This window comes from Zerene cesonia, chromosome 1 (assembly GCF_012273895.1).
Source record: "Zerene cesonia ecotype Mississippi chromosome 1, Zerene_cesonia_1.1, whole genome shotgun sequence".
NCBI classification, from domain to species: Eukaryota; Metazoa; Arthropoda; class Insecta; order Lepidoptera; family Pieridae; genus Zerene; species Zerene cesonia.
Window position 1 is genome coordinate 8,031,600 of NC_052102.1, and position 21,681 is coordinate 8,053,280.

At 33.0% G+C, this 21,681-nt stretch overlaps 1 protein-coding gene across 2 annotated transcripts in view; it reads left to right on the forward strand.

The window, feature by feature from the left end:
• LOC119828329 (LIM domain transcription factor LMO4) overlaps positions 1 to 21,681 on the forward strand; it is a 131,588-nt gene that overhangs the window by 61,552 nt on the left and 48,355 nt on the right. The window contains exon 1 of one of the 2 annotated variants that reach the window (XM_038350454.1): positions 603 to 911. The exons of the other annotated variant lie outside the window; for it this stretch is intronic. The gene's annotated coding sequence lies outside the window, so the exon portion shown is untranslated. Of the gene's footprint in view, positions 1 to 602; positions 912 to 21,681 lie in introns of those variants that run through there. 2 annotated transcript variants of the gene reach the window in all.

The window sequence follows — 21,681 nt, forward strand, 5'->3', positions numbered from 1 at the left end:
TAATCTTGATTAGGAAGTAAGAACCTACTTACTTCATTAATTTGTCACCAACAATAAGAACGATAAAAAGCGTTAGTGTCACTCGCTTAATAAACTGCATAATATTTTACCGTAACATTTTTTATTATAGGTACACTTTATTATACCTTCCTTATTAACCCGCCATTTGCCGGTATTCGCTGCGTCAAAATAACTCACTCAGACTTTATTTAACTTCAGTATGCAAATGCACTCCAATTAGCGGGACTTATGTTTCTTGGTTGGTATTACTCATTATTTCAAGCAGGATTTTTTGCCGTAGTATCACGGTCGTCGTAATTAACCAAGAACGGGACGGATCCTTCAACTTTTTGCTTATTAACGTCTAATCTTGGTTTATGTCAGTAGATCTTAATTAATTCAATTAAATAATTGAACAGTGTAGGTGAAGGCTGTGGGTTCTGTTATTCAAAATTTAAAAACTTAACGTTCATCGTCGTAATGACGACTTGCCGAGTATACAAGGGGAGGCGAATTAATCAAATAATACGGTGAGGCGCGGGGCCGGGAGACCCCTTCCCCGCTCCCCTTCTCTCCGCGAGCGACCGCGTGCTTCAGTCGCAACCGAATCGCTGTGAGGGGAAGTGTCGTCGATCCCCGTAAACAACTACTTTTTTCGAAGTTCTCTTTACATACAGTTTTTGTTTTAAAGTTTTTAGAAAGTTTTTGTGCGTTGAGTCTTTTGTTCCGTCGAACTTAAAAAGTACATGACTACTTTCGGCGGAATAGTTTAAGTTAACAAGTTTAGTGAATTTTTTGTTATTGTTGATTTTTTTTGTTTGGTGAATCGTGTCGATTCGGAGACCGGCGGCCCCACGAGGCACCAAACCTGGACTTACGATTAACGGACCTCTGAGGACAAAAGCCTTCAGGTAAAATACACAATTGTCTTGCGTCGTAGTGAGTTGCTTAAATTAAGTAACGAAATTTATTTCATTACGTGCTTTTTGTAGTAATATGCAAGTCCTATTTCAAATTATTTTAACAGCTTAGTAGAAATTAGTTGAATATATCATGAGACGTCGAACAAATACCACGTGCTGCCTCGAGCCACCACCAAGTTCCAACCAACAACATCAACTATTTAGAAACTAAACAATACGTCATAAACTAAAAGCAAAAACATTGACGTTACAAGCATCGGCAGCCTTTGTACTTTACATGATTATTATTAGCTAAAGGGACTTAGCTTCGAGGGTTTGCTTATGCTATGCAAATTCTAAAAACGTTTCAATCTCAAGAATATTTATGTGAAACTAGAAAGTACTAAATATGTAGTTGAATATAATGGCCGCCCAATAAATATAAACAAAACAGGTTCAGAATACTCGGTAAAAACAACAAATTTTTTATAAATTTTAATGAAACATGTAATAACAAGGTAAAACTCAATTACAAAGAGATAATTAAACCATCACAGATTTATTTACTTTGAACAGCAGTTTTCTTTAAAATAATCCCACTTTTAATTAAAGCTTTAACGAAAAACAAATAAAGGAGCGGACCGTGGCGTACAACCCTTCTGCAGACTTCAATGTAACGGAATTTAAGAATTGTATTGGCCAACAAGCAGCTCCACTCATGGACTAAAATGTATTCCATATCCTGAAGCCATAAATTATTTTAATAAATGTTAACACGTCAAACTATTACCAACTAATAAAGATAGTAATAAAATGAAATTCCTGCGCTGGGTGTTATAAAAACTTTATTAACGAGATAAGTTGAAATTAATTTTTACAATATATATAAGTAATATTACATGGACCACTTCATTTCATCGCCGGTTTAATTAAAAACGAGTGCCCGCTCCCCTCCCTCCTTTTCGGGTTGAAGTACACTACACCCTGCCCCCGCATGGGCGTCTCGCTCCGCTTATATTTAGATAATTGTACAATCATCTAAATTAATGAGTCTCTCGTCCGGTCCTGGCCTCTATTGTTTTATGTTTACGCTGCCCACTGCGTAAACAGTGACAATTTAATTTACTGAAAAAACTTTCTTATATCGCCCTTAAACATTCTATTATAAGTTTAGTAAACATTTTTATGTATTTAATGAGTATAGTTGTTGGGGTGTTCATAACTTTCAGTGTTGACGACACTGACAGAGCCGAATGCAATTAAAAGTTTTACTACGTGCGTGGACGAGGCGCCCGCGCGCGAATATCTACCTTAATTTATGCCAGCGATAAGCTCGAGTTATGAGAGCCAATTAATAACTTATTTAAGTAAGATTTTCAACGCGGTACAACTATTTTAATAGAAGATAAAATTAAAAGTTTTTCAAGCCTTTAATATGCTCGCTTATTAGTAAATGTTCGATTCGCGGAAAATGATTTAATCGTCAATTGTTTATGACTGAGTTGAGACTGTTACCAACGTTATTAATTATTGGTCTGCTATAAAACTTTCAACCCCATGATTGTTGTAGACGTAAATATTTCATTTCAAGAAATGGCTATCACGCTTTAGCCTTGCCAAATTAAATGTATGGAACAACAGGACGGATGGAGTGGGCAGGAGAGCCCAGAAGACCCCAGGCGATCTATCTAATGAACCCGACCACCCCGCCGTCTGATTTATTAACGAATTAAATGCATTCTGGTGCACCCTCATGCAAATATACGATACGTCTATAAATTAACGGTCCAATTGAGAAATAATAACACAAGAGCCAATATTTCTAACTCCAATTGGGAACTGTATCCGTTTGTTAATTGACGGAAAAGGAACAAATTACAACTATCACTGTGGATATTTTAACCACTACATAGTATAACACCAAGTCACTTTCCACCGTCTGTGTGTGTGTATACTTTGTTATTTAAAATTACGCAACAGATTTTCAAGGGTATTTTTCTAATAGGTATAGTGATTCGAGAGGAAGGTTTATAGATATGTATAACTAGCAAGGACATACGATAATTTTTATTACGGAAATCCCACGGAAACGGGAAAACCTATATCTTACGAGTTCGCGGGCGAAAAGCTAGTCCAGAATAAAATGAACTTTGATAATTTTCAGTACAGTGTCTGATCCCTATCAGTTACAAGTAGAATGAGTAATATGATAATTCAATAAATAAGTCTCCCAAGACGCTAAATATAACAATTTTGAGAATTGAATATAAACAAATATTCCACCAAGTTGCCAAGACAAATGACATTAAAAAACCGAATTTAACGATGAATTTATTGACAAATTTATTCTACAATCTGGCGAAAGACATTGACCTCCCGTATAAACGCCGAATGTCTATAATTCATTACTTAACAATCCAAGTATAATATAGACATATGCATGAAAATATTCAGACGGTCTACTCATATTATCGTTGCATCCATTATTCAAGTTGGGCCGGCTAGGGACCCCAGCCGCTAAATTATTAAAGATGCGTTATAGACACGCCACCCCAAACTTGTTCTTGAATCCATTATTTCTGTTTGATACAAGTAACATTTGTCTAGCATTCACGATTTTTAAAATTCACTTTTTCACAAAATGCTTTATAAGACTTTAGCCGTTTCTTATGGTAAAAAAAAACGATTGTTAAACTGTATCCGTATCACGTCGCTATTTTTATATCTATGTTAAGTTTTTAATGACACAAATGTATTTAATAAAGTTATTCATAATATATATTATCTATATTTCTATACTTCTATGCACATAATATAAAACAGATATGCTTGTTTATTTGAACACGCTATATGTTTCACCGTTGGTTATGTTGGCAATCCGCGAGTGCAGGCAGTATATGCTATATGCACCACGAGCGAATTCTAAGTCAGAAGCCGGAAATCACTATAACAATTATCTCAATTATAAATAAACAAAGATATTTTGAACAATCCAACAAATAATTCAATTATACCAATACGTTATAAAACCTACATCTGGGGCATGACGCATAATTGTTGGGGAACATACATTATTTAAATGAAACGACGAGCAAAATAAATCTTTTAAAGGCTATATATGGTTGAATTGGAATTCTCATTGAGTCAGTAGGCTCAGTACACCTGCTTTGGTATCATACCCTCTCCACTCTGAGTCCACGTTGGGTAAACTGGTTTGGATTACAGGTTATAAACTACGAAGTCGGCCACAGCGTTTAGCGGCGAATCTTACAATAGATATTAATTAATATTTCTTGTTATGATTTACGTTTCATTTTATCAATGCTTAAATTGCAATTAATCTCTTCTTATCCTTTAGATAAAGATTATCTTTTAATAGTGACTAACCTAACCCAAAATATATTTTTTTTTACTTTTTTATTACTTAAACTCAATAAAATTGTATATGTCTAGTGGTAGTTTTAAAATGATTAGTATAAACCCGGAATAATAGCTTGGACTCTTTGACGTTCATGCTGTCATACATCAGTGAGGTCAAGTTATGCTAGTCGTTGTTTATTAAAACGTATATTTTAATTTTTTTTTGCCACCTAAGCACGGGCGTGCCACTTGTATAAAATCTTTATAGACACAGATTGATTGAGGATATATATATTAGTAGATAGCTATTGGAATGTTAGTTTTCCATAACGAATACTGTATTTTAGTGGGCATAGTGTATTTAGTAAATAATATTTACTTAGCGATTACCGATCTTACCGCGTATTCTCAGAAGAACCAATTTAGCCTTAAACAAAAATAAACAAAGTCTCCCACAGTTTATTTGTTCTGTTTGAATGGCGGTCCCCTGTTACGGAAACTAATAATTGTACAAATAAATTAGGGTCCCCAAAATTATATTTAACGAAATTATGAAGGGTCATGTTTTGTAAGATATCGTTGAATTCAACAATTCATATTAGAAACTAATCTTCTACTCATAGTATGTCTCGATTTTCGCGACCTCATTATTTTCTAGTTCAATAATCAATTCATTAATTTAACTACGATTACTTACTGTAAAGGAAAAGGAAGTATTCGACAAGCGAACGTTTTGTTTTGAAATTTCCTTGAAACGATTCGCAATAATAGTCGGTGATGATAATACATTATAAGGAGATTAGAAAGTGACGTCTGGTTTCCTCTGCACAATTAAACAAACAAATGTAGGAAAATCTCCATCCAATCTATCACGCGCGATCGTAATCATAGGCTAGCTAAAATGTTATTAAATTTTGCATTTGAAATAGCGGCCACATAATTCACTTATTAATGCGAGAACCTTTTTTAACCTTTCATCCTTAAACTATTAGTCACGATACGTTCGTCAAAAGCTTTTTAGTCCATTGCTGAATTATGAGCCAGCTAGCAGAGAGTCCTCAAACTTCCGCAGCAATGAAAAACGAATCGGCTTAGATACGGCCACACTGTGTGCGGGCAATCAACTTTAGCTAGTCATGGTATTAAATTGGTGCGGTCAAGAATTTGGTATCGTAATTGCTACTAATTATAATTTAAAGAATCAATAAATAACATAAAGGCGTATCAAAAAGGTTGTTATTAAAATTGATGATGAATAAGTTAATATTGTTGTAAATGTTTATGTTTGTTCTGTCATTAAATTGTTTATAAGCGAGTTAATAATTTTAATATAAGACCAATGAATCATGTGACACCTACTACCATAGTGATTTAATCTGTCTCACAAATTTATTCATAATACGTTAGTAAATATGTTTACATTAAATAGATAATAACACGAACCAGTTTGTAAAACTCCATAACTATAAATACCTATTAAAAATGATTTATATTAAACTAGATATGATCCGCATAATAGATAAGCATCATATTATATTGATAACCTTCGTAAATTATTGGATAATTCAACACAAATATTTTTTAATTCATCCTAATAGTTCCTAGGATTAGCGTGTCCAAACAAACAAATTCTTTGGCTTTTTTTTAAATTATTTTCATGTGTTAACTATTTTCATTACTCGGTATTGCAACATCTTTATGTTCTTACATATTATATTAGAAAATTACTGTCCGTAGCGAATTGCTCCTAACGATATAAAGACAGTCCATAATTCACCCGTTGCCATGGCAACCGGCGCCCCAAACACGTCCGTCGAACTTGGTGAAATTATAAACGCACTAAAGGAAGGCAGAGGATAACTATCAGTATAAATATGCATCAATAAATTATTACTGTTTAGTTTATGTTGTAGTTGCCAACTCGGTTTTAGAAACTTTTTCGGAACAAAATAATTTACATTTATAGATTCTGAAGAAGTGTGACTAACACACAACAACACACTAACAGAGTACAAAAAATTTCTTCATTTTGGTAAAATAAAATCAGTGGCGAACCTCCTTACTGGAAATCGTATTATGTCTTAACTTCAGGGCATAATTTTTTTGTATTTTTTTTTTAAATATAACAGTTTCGATGGCTTTATTTCAAGCTCTTGACACATCTGACTTACAAAAGCCTATCTATCTATTCACAACGAAAGCATTCAAATGAATATACTACATAATGTATCCATAATGGGACATAAGACACTTTAACTAAGAAGATCCTTCTACGAAGACAATCGCCATCAACATCATAACTTTACAATATGTTGCTTCATTATCAGAGTCCGGAGCGCTAACAGCAACTAAGTAGATAACAATCAGCTTTCAGGCTTGTTCGAGACACGAAATTAATTAAAACAAGTTTGTTCGCGGATCCTATGCTGAACAAAGCTGTGCTGAGTCACTAGGTAATTACAGTGTGGCAGACGGCAGGCGCCTCAAATCTAACATTATCTCACTCGTTAATGTTACTTCACGGTGTTGACAAGGCACGGCCACTTATAACTGATAACAGCATACATTGAAATGTAAAATTGATTAACGGTATCGAGAATGATGTATATAATATATGACATTAACTGTCTATTATTATTCGGCAAACATATGCAATTACAGCTGATGGTACTAATATACCAGCCGGGAATTAATATTACAGCTATATAATTTCATAGTTTAGAAGAAAGCCATATGATTATACGTTATTCTGGCCTGATCTAAGTTATAAGGTTACGTTACTAGAATGTAAAATAATCCACTAGTAAATAATTTATAAACGTCTTTTAATACCCACGTACCCAAGCAGTTTATTATGTTACAATTTAGCCGTTCAAAATACAATTATATGCATTAACGTATTAAAAAAGACGCTGAGGTAACTAAAATTAAAACCGTTCGCGACGACATTAAAAATTCCAACTAAAATTTCAATTAACATTGCTAAAGCCGGGACTAACTTCAAGAATGATCGAAGGATTTCGTGTCCTTTAATCTTCAAACAAATTTACGGACTGTGGCGTGTCATCGAGAATTTTAATTATATTTCATGATTAATTATGTGTAACAAGCAAAGATAGAAGAGCTGAATCGCTGATTGATGAGACTTCAGTCTTTAGTCTCTGCCTCATTGTCTTCCATTAATTGCGACTTTTAACATCATACTTTGTTTCATTGTTTCCTATATAGTGAAGCGTCTAATTTGATTTATTTTGATGGCTGAGTCATCTCTGATATTAATTTTATAATAATGAAGACAATGGTATTATTGCTTTTATGGCTGAGTCATTGATAACCTTACTTTATTCAGCCCCATTAAGCTTTTAAGCAATTAAAATTAATCTCCATATTAGCTTGCGATTCAATCTACAGTGTTGTTTTTGATGCTTCATTTATTTACACAAATTTTCCAGTATAGTGAATTATGTAGAAGAGTAGGACAACGTAGAGTTGCGCCACGTCGTCACGACTTATCTGGCGAGTGAAACAAGGCATCTGTGAAGATGGTGTCGAGAGACGATGTCCTTGACCCATTGACAGATACCACTTGAGGACGACACAGATGATAAACACGACAAATATTTGTAGAATAATAAGTCACATTCGTCCACGTTTGGGCCTCCATTCCGATGTGTGTAATTACATTGCAAGTGTCTTTCCAGTTTTGAACCGGTTTTGAAAGTGTTGTATAGAAATCTTGCCTATTTAAAATGAATTGTTAAAAATTTTGGAACGTATTTTGATTGTTTTTTATCTATAAATGAGCCTACTTATAAACAAACAAAAATTGTATTATCTATATTGTAATTCAAATTAATTCATTACATTATTTTGTGATCAACTCAGGAGATATGCTGTTAAAAAATAAAAAAACGATCGCAACTGCGTCTCGCTATGATAGTTACAAAGTCATAATGAACAATAGTAAAAACTGCGAATATTTGCCTGTGTGCCTGCAAATAGATCGCAGCTGACGCATATTATATTAAAACGAGCGATTACTCTCAATTTAGATGTGCATAGATGGCTACCGGCCGCTTCCTGCAAAATCATACCGTTTTCATCAATTTATGCGCATTCATTAAATGATACAAATTTTGACAAACCGTTTCCGTGTTTCACTGAAGTGTAGTGTGCTGTTCACTTCTATTATTTGATTATTCATTCCCAGTAATAGATTTGGATTATTCCTAACCTGATTTTGATTCTTTTTTTTTATTCATTATCTATGAATGTGACATTGGAAATTTATGCGATGTTTCGTACAAGTTTTAATGGAATGATCTTAGATAGAAAAATGTTGAATATTGCTTACGAATAGTCAGGATTTAAGGGTAATCTTTAAATGGATTGAGATTTGTTAAAAATTTGAAAATGCAAACCGGAATACTTGAAATTTGTTTTTTTTTGCCTATTTTTCTATATTTTTTCTGAATGTAAACCAAGTTATTAAAACGGTAAAACATATCATATTATATCATAGTATGTCGTGATTGCTAAAAGGTTATTTCCCACAAAGTTTGATGTCTTGTGTAGTTTATCTAATCTGTTCAGGGCGGGATATTTGCACGACGATAATATAGCAATTGACCTATTATACTTCGCAACTTAACATTTACTAACGATTTATAACATTCCAAATATTTTTTTAAAATATTCCGTTGTATTGCCTTTCAAATTATTTTGAATTTAACCTCATTTATTTATATTATAAACGCTGAAATTGAATGTTTATTGCTCATTCACTCAAAACAGCTGATCGGATTATTTCTAGTATACATTCGTAGTTGGGATTTTTATTCTGGTAACACGCAAATGACGAAGCGGACTCGAGCTTCATAAAAATGTATAGAATTTAGTATTATATTATATAAAAAATTCGACCGCGAAAAATTTAATAAAATCAAAACAACACTGATATAATATCACCACTTTTAAGTATTATTTTTAAATTATTGCGCTTTTTTGAAGTTTCAAAACTGTGTAATCATTTATATACTATACATAACTTTTATAAACATACGTAAAACCAATATTGTTTATTAATAAACCCGACACATCCATTACGTCCATTATCATAAAAAATCGTACAATTTCTATTTTTATACTTGCGTAATATTTACAAACTAATAATACATACGACAAAACGGTCTTTCGTGTGGCTTTGTATTCAAACTTCTCAAATATATTGAAAATTTTGCCAATTTGCTGAACGATATTAATTATTCATAACAACGGCCTAGACATATTAAGTAAAATCAACTTTTATTATTTCTGGATTGTCATTTAAAAAATACGACCAAAACTTTAAATGCCAGAAAATTCAGTTAGCTAGTATTATATTGTGTCGTGGTTTAATTTGGACATTATCAACCTGATTCATCATCATCAGCCCATATATTTTCCCACTGCTGAAACGCAGAGGCCTCCTATGAGGGTTCAGGCCATAACCCATCACGTAGGCCAAATGCGGGTTGGCAGATGTCACATCTCGAACTTTTAATTCTCGAACATGCCAGTTTCCTCACGATGTTTTCCTTCACCGAATCGAGCAATAGTGATGATATTCACATGTGCAGATAAATTGAAAAAGCAGTTTATTTCCGCACGCTCGCCTGGTCTCGAACCCCGACTTATCGATTTTGAAGTCCGAGGACGTGGTGAGGACACCACTGAGCCACCACTGCTACAACAATCCATTTGGTCATTTAATAAAGTGATTTTAATTACTAAATAGGCAACGTTACCATTCGTACATGGTAGGTATGAGAAATTTAAAAGTTATTTAAATATAAGTTCAATAAGTGGTGCGCCCGAGAGTGTGGGGTGCCGTCTAAATTGGCAACGTTCACGAGGGTCCTTCCCGTGTGTTAAATACGCAATTTGGAGTCCCATACAATCAGCCAAATGAGCGAGTGTCAATGTAATCAATTACGCATCTTTTTACTGCGAACTTGTTACGAATTGCGAACAAATGTTTGTGTGGATATTTGATTTGCGATTTTCCTTTTCTGAAATTGTTACTATATTTACAATACTTGAAATTATCTATTTTATGTATTGCAAATAAACTATTTTGATTGAAATTATTGAAAAAGTACGTAATACAGAACCTACTTCTATTATTTATCAGGCAAAATTTATTTACATAATGACTTCATTAAATAAAGATTATCTAATAAAAGCTTTGAAGTTTTATTGAATCCTTTTAACGAACTCCTTTGCGTGTATCATAATAATTAACGAAGGTTTGTGTGAATCGTTCAAATTGGTTATAAATTAATTGCACAAATATTATTATGGTTACTTGCTAATGTATTTGTAACTCATGTGCCTTATGAGTATGATTCTATGACTCATTTTTGTTTGCTTAATTTATATAATTTGTAAATGTGAAAATCCTGTGTTATCAAATACATTGGTGACATGGTTATATGATTGGCATATACTAAAATGTAAGAGAAATATCCAATTCAAACGTGCTTCCATATGAAAGAGAATACACAATTTTGTGTCCCCGTTCTCACATATTCAGTAGTAAAGCCGAACTATTATGTCCTCGAACATTTGCATACTTGACATTTCTTTGTTACTCACCTCAACTTAAGACAAAGCCTCATTGCGTATGCGCAATTTAAAACCGATATTCTTTATTTATGAAAGTGCACATGTGAATACAGATTTGTCTTATAGAATTGATTAAAATAATAATAGTTACGGCGTCGTATAGTCTATAGGGGAAGTGTGGGGTGAGGGAATCCCGCTGCGTTGCTCGTTAACTACACAAACACAGATAAATTATTTTTATCTGGCAATTTACCCCAATCTACTCTATTGTCGATACACGATGACAGCTATCGTTTAGCGACAATCGATTCTGCGAAGTTTATCTCGAGAATTGTTGGGCTATTAGCGCCCTAGGAAGCGATATCTCGATGGAAAATCTATTGTCGATTATTTGATACGATTGTAGTAGACAATATATGATTGCCCTTTTATGACTCATTTATTTGTAGTTTAATGCTCGTGTTGCGTGTGATATCCGAAACACGTGGTGTATAATACCTAGGATCATTGCTGTAAATTCTAATTAAAACGATTTGTACTTGTACCTATATTCGACGCATTAATCAAAGTAGTGAAAACTCAAGACAAAATTTGTGTTACTTAATATCATGTACGTATAATTTGCAATTTCGATCGCATATTATTACTTCACAATAATTGAACCTGTTTCTAAGCGCTGATAAATTATATTTTACATATACGGTCTATTGTCAAAATTTGAATTCTTCTAGCTGGTAAACATCCAGGCAGTTCGAAACAACGTCGCGGCGCGGCGCAGCCCACGAGCCGTATCTCCTGCCGCAACAAAAGCCTTATCTTATCATTACCGCCCCATCCCACCGATAAATTAACATAACACTCATTTGCATGTACCGACGCGTATTATTTACGAGTGGGAGATGACGGATTTTCTTCCGTTTCCCATTGGTAGGTGGGGGTTATTCCTTTTGTCAGACATTTTTACAGGCCTATAAATTATTGCGCGTAGCACCGGCTTTATGAAATGGATTCGAGTTCGATATTTATCCAATAATATTTCTATGATGTATGCGAATGAAATTTGATTTACAAAATTGATATAATTTGAGATGCTATACGCTGAAATGATTTACGCAAAGATCATTCAAGTCTCCCATGTACCGAAAAAAATATATATATACCTAAAGGTATTTCAAATGATATCCAACAAATACATACATGTTATGATTGCAATAACGTACAAGTAATATTCACCAGCAAAGCATTAAAGTACCGGTGACCGTATTGTGAAACAAGTTGTCGAAACGTGTAGTTACCTAAACAACCTACTAAGTAGCTATTGGTACTTGTAGGTACTTCGCGCTGTCATTTCTTTTAAGACCGAGAATGGAACTTTCCCTGGCGCTTCAAGCCTATTTAGTTTAAATGATTATAATTATCATCCCTATTTACATTTGTATAAAAAGTTCCGTGAACTTCCTATGTTATACTTTATAAATATTCTTTTCATTCATTTTGTAAATACAGAGCTTTGATTAATTGGATTTCGCTCTTTACATATTACTCTTATGAATCTAATCTAACCTTTACTTAATTAGAAGGGCTTCACAAAGCACTCCGGCTAAATGCTGTTCATATCGGCATTGAGATTTTCATAATTTATTGCCCTTTATAGCTGAAGGTAATGTAATGAAAACATTTACTTTTATGCTGATTTAATGCAGTGCATCGTTTCACAGTCGTGTTTTATTCCACGGATGTTTTTAGATTAAATATTTAAAAGCACTTCGAATCATTCCCGACGCCAACATCAGCTATATTCTCGTCATATAATGTTTTAATGCGCACTCAAAATTAGGGAGCACTGATAAAATGGGAAGCAAGTCTTAAATTACTCACTTACAGAGTAGTTATCCGAAAGAGCTTTTAAATCATTCACAAAACACTAATGGACGTAGGGGGAAGGGTGGGGTGGAGCAGATGTAGTCCCAAGCGAGCAATGAAATGGAGATATAACAATATAAAGGTGTGCGTATGAATTACCGTAGATTGCATTCGACAGTTCGGTGCAGGACGTGCGAAATCGGGGGTAAATACAATACTGGAATCAAACGCTTGACATATATCCCTCGTCAGCTTACGCAATTGTATAATCTAGTTTTTACAGCGACCTTGCCGTCGAAAATTAAAAAAAAAATCTTATCTTAATTAATGAGAATACGATTGCATTTTACGCAATTAATAATGATTACAATGTTTTATCTAAGATAATAATCACCAACAATAAATAGCACACTAAATATGTTGACGAGCCGAGCTTCAATGGAGAGCAATTAAAGGATGATAACTTCATCAGACAAACGGTAAGATTTCAATGAAAGTCATTACTTGCACATACAATTCTTCATTTCCATGTTGAACAAACTGGAGCACGCGGTTCCGGGGAACTGTTGCAGGAATAATAAATGTCGAGGGGTCTGCTAGGGGAAGCCGAGTGCCATTATTATCGGCGGCAATTTAATTAGATCCCCTGCGTTATTACCACTGATTCGTTTTATAATACCGCTCTAATATCTACCCGACGGCTGCGAACTGTTTGTTGTACAAAATATTTTATACAATACATTTTACAGTTATTGAGAACTAATTAGAGTCTACATTGTAGCCGTTAATATCTAGATCAAGTTCGCATTCTCGAGAAATGATTATGTTACTTAAATATTTAATATCAAAGTTTCTAATGTTAAATGTAAATTGTGATTGGCACTAGCAAACTGTTGGAGTGAATATTCTCAAGTGCGTAAATATGTAAAATTCTTGTTTTAATTTCATTGTGTGATTCAAAAATAATTTATGCAAGAAAAAATTAATCAACACAAGTAAGAGATAAAACAGAAATTGTCTCTAAAAACCATAAAATTACTTTCTGATCTTCGGAATTTGTTCACTCGATGCAATCACCCGCGCCAATAGGCTTCCGGCTCATCGATATTCGTAACGAATCGGCGAAATTCAATAATTATCCCGAACACGACTTCATTCATGAAAAAAGACTCATAAAAAGGTGTGAATGGAAAGAGGAAATTCGGTCGAAACGAGCTGTGGGCACTTTTTGTGAGGCGTGCGACAGATCGGGTGGTTGTAGATGGTCCCGAGTCGTACTGTGGTAGATAAGATTTGAAGTGGCCAGGTGGTAATCAGTGCGCGACCAATCTTATTCAATGAGTGCGCCATCGAAGATAGTTCATTGAGACTTGAGGCGATGACTCCGCGCCGCATACGTGACTTCGATCTTTTGATTAATCCTACTTTAACTCTTGTGAAGCGAAGAGTTGATAATTATTTATTTGTAGATGTTCTACAAAATATTGCTTAGATATATTGGAAAGACTTCATTGTACATTCCTGTATGATGTACGGCTTGCTCGTAAGTCATTCCACACCGCGAAAATCACGCGAAAGCAAAAAGTCAAATCACATTATATTATTAGTTTATGAAATTCAAAATATCTGCGATATAAATAAATTGGACCCAGTTTTACCCATCGACACACTATCGTATTTAATTAGCGTATAGATGCCGAGCTTCAATAAGCAAGTGGCGCACAAATCTCACCAATACAAAAATTCTCTTGCAGTTATGACGGCGGATTTGATAATCTTTATTTATCCGCTTTGATCTGCGTAAACAGGTCAAATCAAAGTGTTGGAAATATGTTAGATGTATTTTTATGACTGCTCGTAATATATTTACGGCTTGTAGGGATACCGACGTGCGCCTACGCAGCCGGTCAGTCAATAAAATAATCTCCACTAAAATTGTATACGCAAGGACGTTGTGGAAATAATTTTACATGTTTTTAATTAGGTCATTTATTTCGATGATTTTAGGGCTAATATTTTAAAGATAAAGTATATGTAGAAAGCAACTGATGATTAGTACACAAATTTGGATAATTGAAAAGTTTATAAAAATTAAAATATGAAACTGCCATTTCCAATTGATATGAATAGTTGATAACTCATTGATAACCTAACATTTACATTACATACATACAATAGTAGAATATAGAAAATGTAATTAGTTGTAATGAAAATGGGGTTGAAACGAGGGGCTGACAAATTATTAATAAAGGGCATGATGTGAGAGGGTTATACAATTAAAACGCTTTCATTTAAAATTAGTTTTTATTAATTATTTATCATGCTATATCCACATTTTTTTACGTAACGTATTCCTTTATGTCGTGAGCAAAATATACTTTGCATATAATACCTTCAAAATAGTAGCAGAAACATGAAGAAATCCCCATTTATTTTAGAAGATTAAGAAAGGATTGTGATCAGTACTAATTAAATAAAATTTGACCAAAAAATTATATGTAAAATCAAAAATATGTCATATTGTTGTCATTGTTGTCATTCAGAGTAAAACATAAATTCTGGAGCATTACGTTTGAAAGGCAACATTAAGTTCAAGTCTATGAGGGTCTGTGATATAATTAAAAACTACATTATCTATTCGATACTTGCGTTAAATGAATATTTTCTCAGTGTCATTATATACACACTGGTTCGAAGCCAAGTGCTATTTGATGGCATCCTTGACCTAATATTAATTTTACGCTCATTTTCATAGCATGCGCCTGCGCCTATTTCCTATGATTTACATGTCATAATTTAAAAATAGTAATTAGAGCTTCTGCTAAAATGTAAAAGTGACGTGAAGGCCAAACTGTTTTGCGTTTGCCCAAAAACTAGATGCAATATTTATAACAATGTCCTCTTTCAAACGAATTCTAATGTATGGACTTTAACAATTCTGTAAATTATATACTCAGTGGATAAATTAAAGGCAAAATGCTAATAAATTAAAACCGTTTTTAATAATTCTATGAAATTCGAAAAGAGAACACAACATGAACTGCAAGCTTAAACTAAATGCACATTACCTCCATTATGCGGTGTATGCAATTATTTTAAGAATCGAAATATTGAGTGAACCTCTTCTCTCAGAGAAAGAATTTCTAGCCGTCTGTTGTCAAGGTGAATTGTATGATACTTTTTATTAATACCGACTGTTAGCATTATGACAAACATGCAGCGGGACGGGCAGGGTCAGGAATGCGGCCTACCTGCGCGGGACCACCGCTAATCAATTTAGCTTTATTATCATACCAATAACGCTTCATTACAACTTTTAAATTTATGTCCTATTTACTTGAAGTGCCGTATCTTGGCCGGAGTATTTCACTGTCAATGTTAATAAATGCGTCGAATATCTGTCTTGATTTAGTGCTTCAGTGAAAGCATTATTAATAACAGGTATGTCTAGATCTTTCATATTCATTTTCATATCGATTAATTTTCGTATGCTATGACCTAACTTACAACAAATTTCTAGCCCGGTTAATCTTTCAATTAAATTTATCTCGTGTGTGCGTAAAGATAATTAAAATAGAATTACAAATGATAACCATTAATAAAAGCTTGGCATCGATTTCGATTATGTTCACGACATAAATAACACATTAGTGTATGAATTTAATGAGGCCGCTAAATCTGGTTGCCGTAAAAATGTTGGGGGCCACCTGGCGACGTCCTGTCAATTGTATCTGGTAACGCTATCACTTATACTGTAATGCTTTATACATGTTTTAATCCATACGTCAGAGGCGACGAAGCGTGATGGACAATGCCCGCAGTACGTTTTGTTCGTTAGATTTCTATATTTTATATTATGTTTTCTATTGTCGGTATATTTTAGTTTGCTATGTCTTTAGTATTGTACGTTATTCAGTGATTTGAAATCCCTTTATATTAGAATACATTTAAAGGAATATGTTGAACAGATTTTGCATATCTTTTGTTATTTTTAACTTCGCATTTGAATGTGGATGTTATAAAGACCGTATTAATATGCACAAAAGTAGTTAATAATTTAATTTTTGACTAAAGTGATCATTTGAATATTTCGACTATGCCGTACATTTTAAGTACCTACCGCAGCCCAAACCGGGCGAAAGGCGAAATATTTTAGAACATCTTTCCCGTACTATTCCTGTCATATCGAAGACAAACCATAATCGAAATAACCCATTTGTTAGATTAGGAGCAAAAACAAAAAGTAACCTGCCAATCTCGTACGGCCAATCTGACAGTTCAAACGGATTTTCAGTTACGATTGAGAGAGAAAAGGCTGGTAAATTAGAAGCAGTTAATATTCCGGTTAGACCACCCACCAGTGCCTGGCCGCGCTGTCCATCAATGTCACTGCTCATACCAAGAACAAAAAATATCCGTCATTCTTGCATTTGTCCATAAACTAGAACTGATTTATTTTTTATGAGCACTTTATGGCACGCATCAGTTTTGGTGTAACTCTGTGTTTTATTGTGTTATTCGGTTATAAATCTTAATGAAATATAATTGAAGTTTGTTAAACCTTAAATATTATGTGTTTTCAAAGCTGACGTGTCTGACTTAATTTGAGACAATTGGCATGGATTAAAAACAATATTGTTTGTACAACTGCATAATAAAATTGAGATATTATATCCGCATGAAAAACCTTGAAACATATTATTACCACAAGAAAAATATTCGAAATTGTGTTGAGTTGTGGATGATCATTTCCATAAAAACATGTAAGTAATTAAAATTTCATAGAATAAGGTGTCCTTTTTCTATACAATACCTCGAAGTAACGATAGCATAATGATCTGAAATATCAAAGAAATATAACAAGAGTTTCAAAGGACCGCAAAGGAGACATGAACTTTGTTTACACGTGTAGCAAATATGATGGCAGAATGCTTAATTAGTGTTGTAAATATAAGCAAAACAGAAGTTGAAGTCTAATTAGTTAAAACAAAGCGTTTGGATAGAATGACATAAATGCCCCCGGCTTCAGCTAATGAGGCAGCTTCGATTAATTCTGTTTTGATTGTTTGCGTGGGACTGCAGAAGGTATAGATATATAGTATATACACAATTAAATTTTCTCAGAAGTAATCATTATACGAATAAATAATATACTTTTTTGAGCGAAGATAATGTGACTGTTAGTTGAGATTAGTTTAGTTATTAGAACAGGCTGTTAAATGAATGTTATTTATGGCCTTCATAATAAATTTTTTGAATGCATGTATTTAGCCTATGAAAAACACACAACCATATGCCTAGTGACTTCTTAATTAAGCTAATAATAAATAATATCTTTCACCCAATTCAGCGAGTAGCCGGGTAACATTTGAATTGTTTGGGCGTCAAGAACAGACGGTCAGAGTTGGTTTCGCATTTTTAATACACTAGAAAGAATAACACACAGGCCACTAACTCATAGATACGATTAAACGTCAGTATTAAATATGACAAAATTCACCGTGCAATAATGAGGTTTTGAAGGTTTTTAATTTTTAATTAAAGAAACTTGATGCTTTGTAATCCTAAACTACCCGCTAAAGAACTTTTTCTTTTTGTTAAAAATAGACCAACGCAATTTTAACTTTTTATAATTTTTACACTTTAGTAACTTTTATTTTACAATGATAAAGACTCGATTAAAAAGTATTGCATGCGGCATTACCATAAAGTATAGTTCCAACTGGGTTAGTAACGTTAGCAATAAGTTAATGCCACTTCGGCTAACGATGTTCAACTGCGGTAAATTATATTCATAATGAATGGTAATAAGAACGATTTCTATTAGAAATTGTTAAATAGCCGTACCTATTGACTTTCTTTTATTTCATGATCAATTTCGACTAGAGCGTTCTTTGCGTTTACAATTAACGTTCTGAAATACATATTTGTGTTACTAATTGCGAGAGAATTTACCGATTGCCTTTTTTATGTGTTTTATATTTGTGAAAGGGAGTTTTGTGTTAATTATTTTGCGCAATTTAAATGTCGGGATACGATATCATAACTGGAACACAATACCTAAATAAATTCATTAAAATATAAAAAGTCGCTCACACTCTTCTATGGGAAACCATTACTTTTTAAATCTAAATTTAATTGTTCGAGGTTTGTGTCGTGACTTAAACCCGAATGACTTATAATGACCACGGAGGCCAGACTATTAACAACGTCAATTGAGTCATTTGTTACCCACACTCAAAGAACGCCGATGTCAGCTAATTAGTAGTATTATTTGATTGAAATTAGCTACATTTATTATAATTGAACCTTTTATATTCTCAATAGCCTCAGGCAATACGATATCTTCAAAGCCCCGTAATTAATCGCCCATTATTAATAATCTGTACGCCATAAATTACAATGTAAAAGGAGAATTATGAGACAAAATTGCCAAGAGGAATGTGATTTGTTATATTTTATAATCACATAAATCATTTTACAGATTGTTTTTTTCCATCGATTGTTTTATTTGATATGTCTGAAGCGATGTTTTAGATACATTCAGTATTCGCGGTATTATTACAGTTGAGACCCGTTAAATTAAATTCTATTTCTCATTTACAGTACGCTTGTTTCAAAAAAGCTCCGATCCAGTTATAATATCAAATGTCGCGGTTGACATCGCACGCGCAGTAACGGTTGGATGTTATTTACCGCTTAAATTAACTGTTATTTTGTGAAATTCATTTTCACCAGCTATTTTAATATCATGCATAATACAGTGCCATAGCTTCTCGTATTTTCATGTGGTATATTAATAAGCACTGCTGAATGCAATGCATCTTTCTTAACTCGCCCTTTTATATTTTTAATCCTTTAAATTGTAATAATTATAACTAGTATTTCAGTATTTTCGTTTGTACAACCTATTAATTATTTACACCTACACCTACAATTTTGTAAATTAATTAAATTAATACTAATTTAAAAATAAACGTAGCGAAAAGTTAAAGGAATAAAAAAATATTGACAGTAACGAGTACAATCTGGTTAATTAGTTATTTGTATTGTTGTTTGCTAATGGATTTGCGATTGTGCAAAGTGCATTGACTGTCTGAACAATAAATGCATTCTTATCGCAGACGTCGTATCAGCAATGACAACAAGACTTAGGAAGGCCGTGATAACGCTCTCTTAGGAAAGAAACTTTTATTATTATTAAAATTCAAGTGCATTATTTAATGTAGAAATAACACTTATTCAGTTATTACACAGGTAATAACAAAATTCTGAATAATTTGAAAACAAATATAAACTTGTGGTTCTTTTTCTCGCATGTCATTGTCTCAATAATACACAACGGCTAAATATGGAAGTTGAAACCTTATTTTGAGCTTGGTAAATAATTAATTATAAAAGCGTTTACGCGAAGAGACCTTGGTATAATATTAAAAATTTAATATGTCCAGTCATTAACGTTGAATCTTTTGTATATTTAATATGGTATGGTATAATTTATCATAAACTTAAAGTCAATTTATCTTGATACTTCATCTAAAGTTGTTTTATATATAAGTTGTATATTCATAACTTTTTATAGCCTTTTAAAATTATTAAAAAAGGTATGTATTAAATCAAAATTTGCAGAAACAATGAATTCATTGTAATAATTCATATGTACAAGGAAAGTTGTCTCGCATAATACTTATATGGTCATTACCCTGATTTCGTCACATACCTGTTTGATGACAATGATTTTTGGCCCATTAGCCGCGATCAACGACCCACTTGTCATGCATCACACGTAAGTCAGCCAACTATAAAATTGTATTCAAATTTAAAAAATGAACATTTTATTTGCTGCTATTATTATGACTGTGTTAAATCCTTATTACCTCATTTGTGTGCGGAGTATAAAAAGTATAAAAATCAATTGAATTTAATTTCTTAATATCTATTCTTTTAAAGTATATTTAGCAGATACAAATTTATATTTATACTAATAAATAACAGCATCTAAATACAGTTACTTCCTTATGTCATAATACAATGAATACATTACTCATTATTTTATAATCGCATGTAGATAGCAGAGCCAAGCTAACACGTATCTATTACACATTTAAAAACAAAATGGCGCAATGATTTGTTATTTTCAAGTGACCACAGCTTGGTATCAAAGGAATGCGTTATCTGTAGAACGACAGATATAAACTACAACTGTGATTACTTACTCTACTGCTTTGGAAATATCAGAAAATGTTGTGATACTATTAAGTTTTAATACTACATCATCAGAGTTATGTTTTTAGATTGTTATTCGAACTCCTCTAAATAAATGACCCCAACTTCTTTCTTCTTGTTTATAAACTTTTGTTTAATCAAGTAACATTACGCAGGAGTATAGAATTAATAAGATCTATGTCTTATAGTTCTGATCTAGACGAACAAGGAAATAGGCATACTAAGGCCGACCATACATACGGACACTATATTTTAAAACAGTCTTATTTGGCCAAGGTGACGCGCGTATTTCGAATGATCATAAATAATTAAAAAAAAAATTCGAGATGTCATATGAATTTCTTGTTTATTCTTTTGTTTTAAATTAAAATATGTACAACTTCACACACACAACAACGTACAATCTCAATTCAATGAAGACTTTTCAACAAATCCATCAAAATATTCTTACAATCAATCTAAAGAAAAATTAATTTAAGAGCATAAAGCAATGGTACATTCGAACGGTTCTTGGAGCCATTTTGAGGTCACGTCCGATGAATAATGCGCCCGAGACATTAGCGGTCATTATATGCAAATAATATTACACATTTGCCGCATGTTCTGTGCTTGCTTGCCCTAAAGCCCTGTATATTTCAATTTTTAAAATATACAGGCAATGCTAAAACAACTTTATCACGATATAATTCTTTCAAAATTTTTCAACCCTGTACATGTTTAGCAA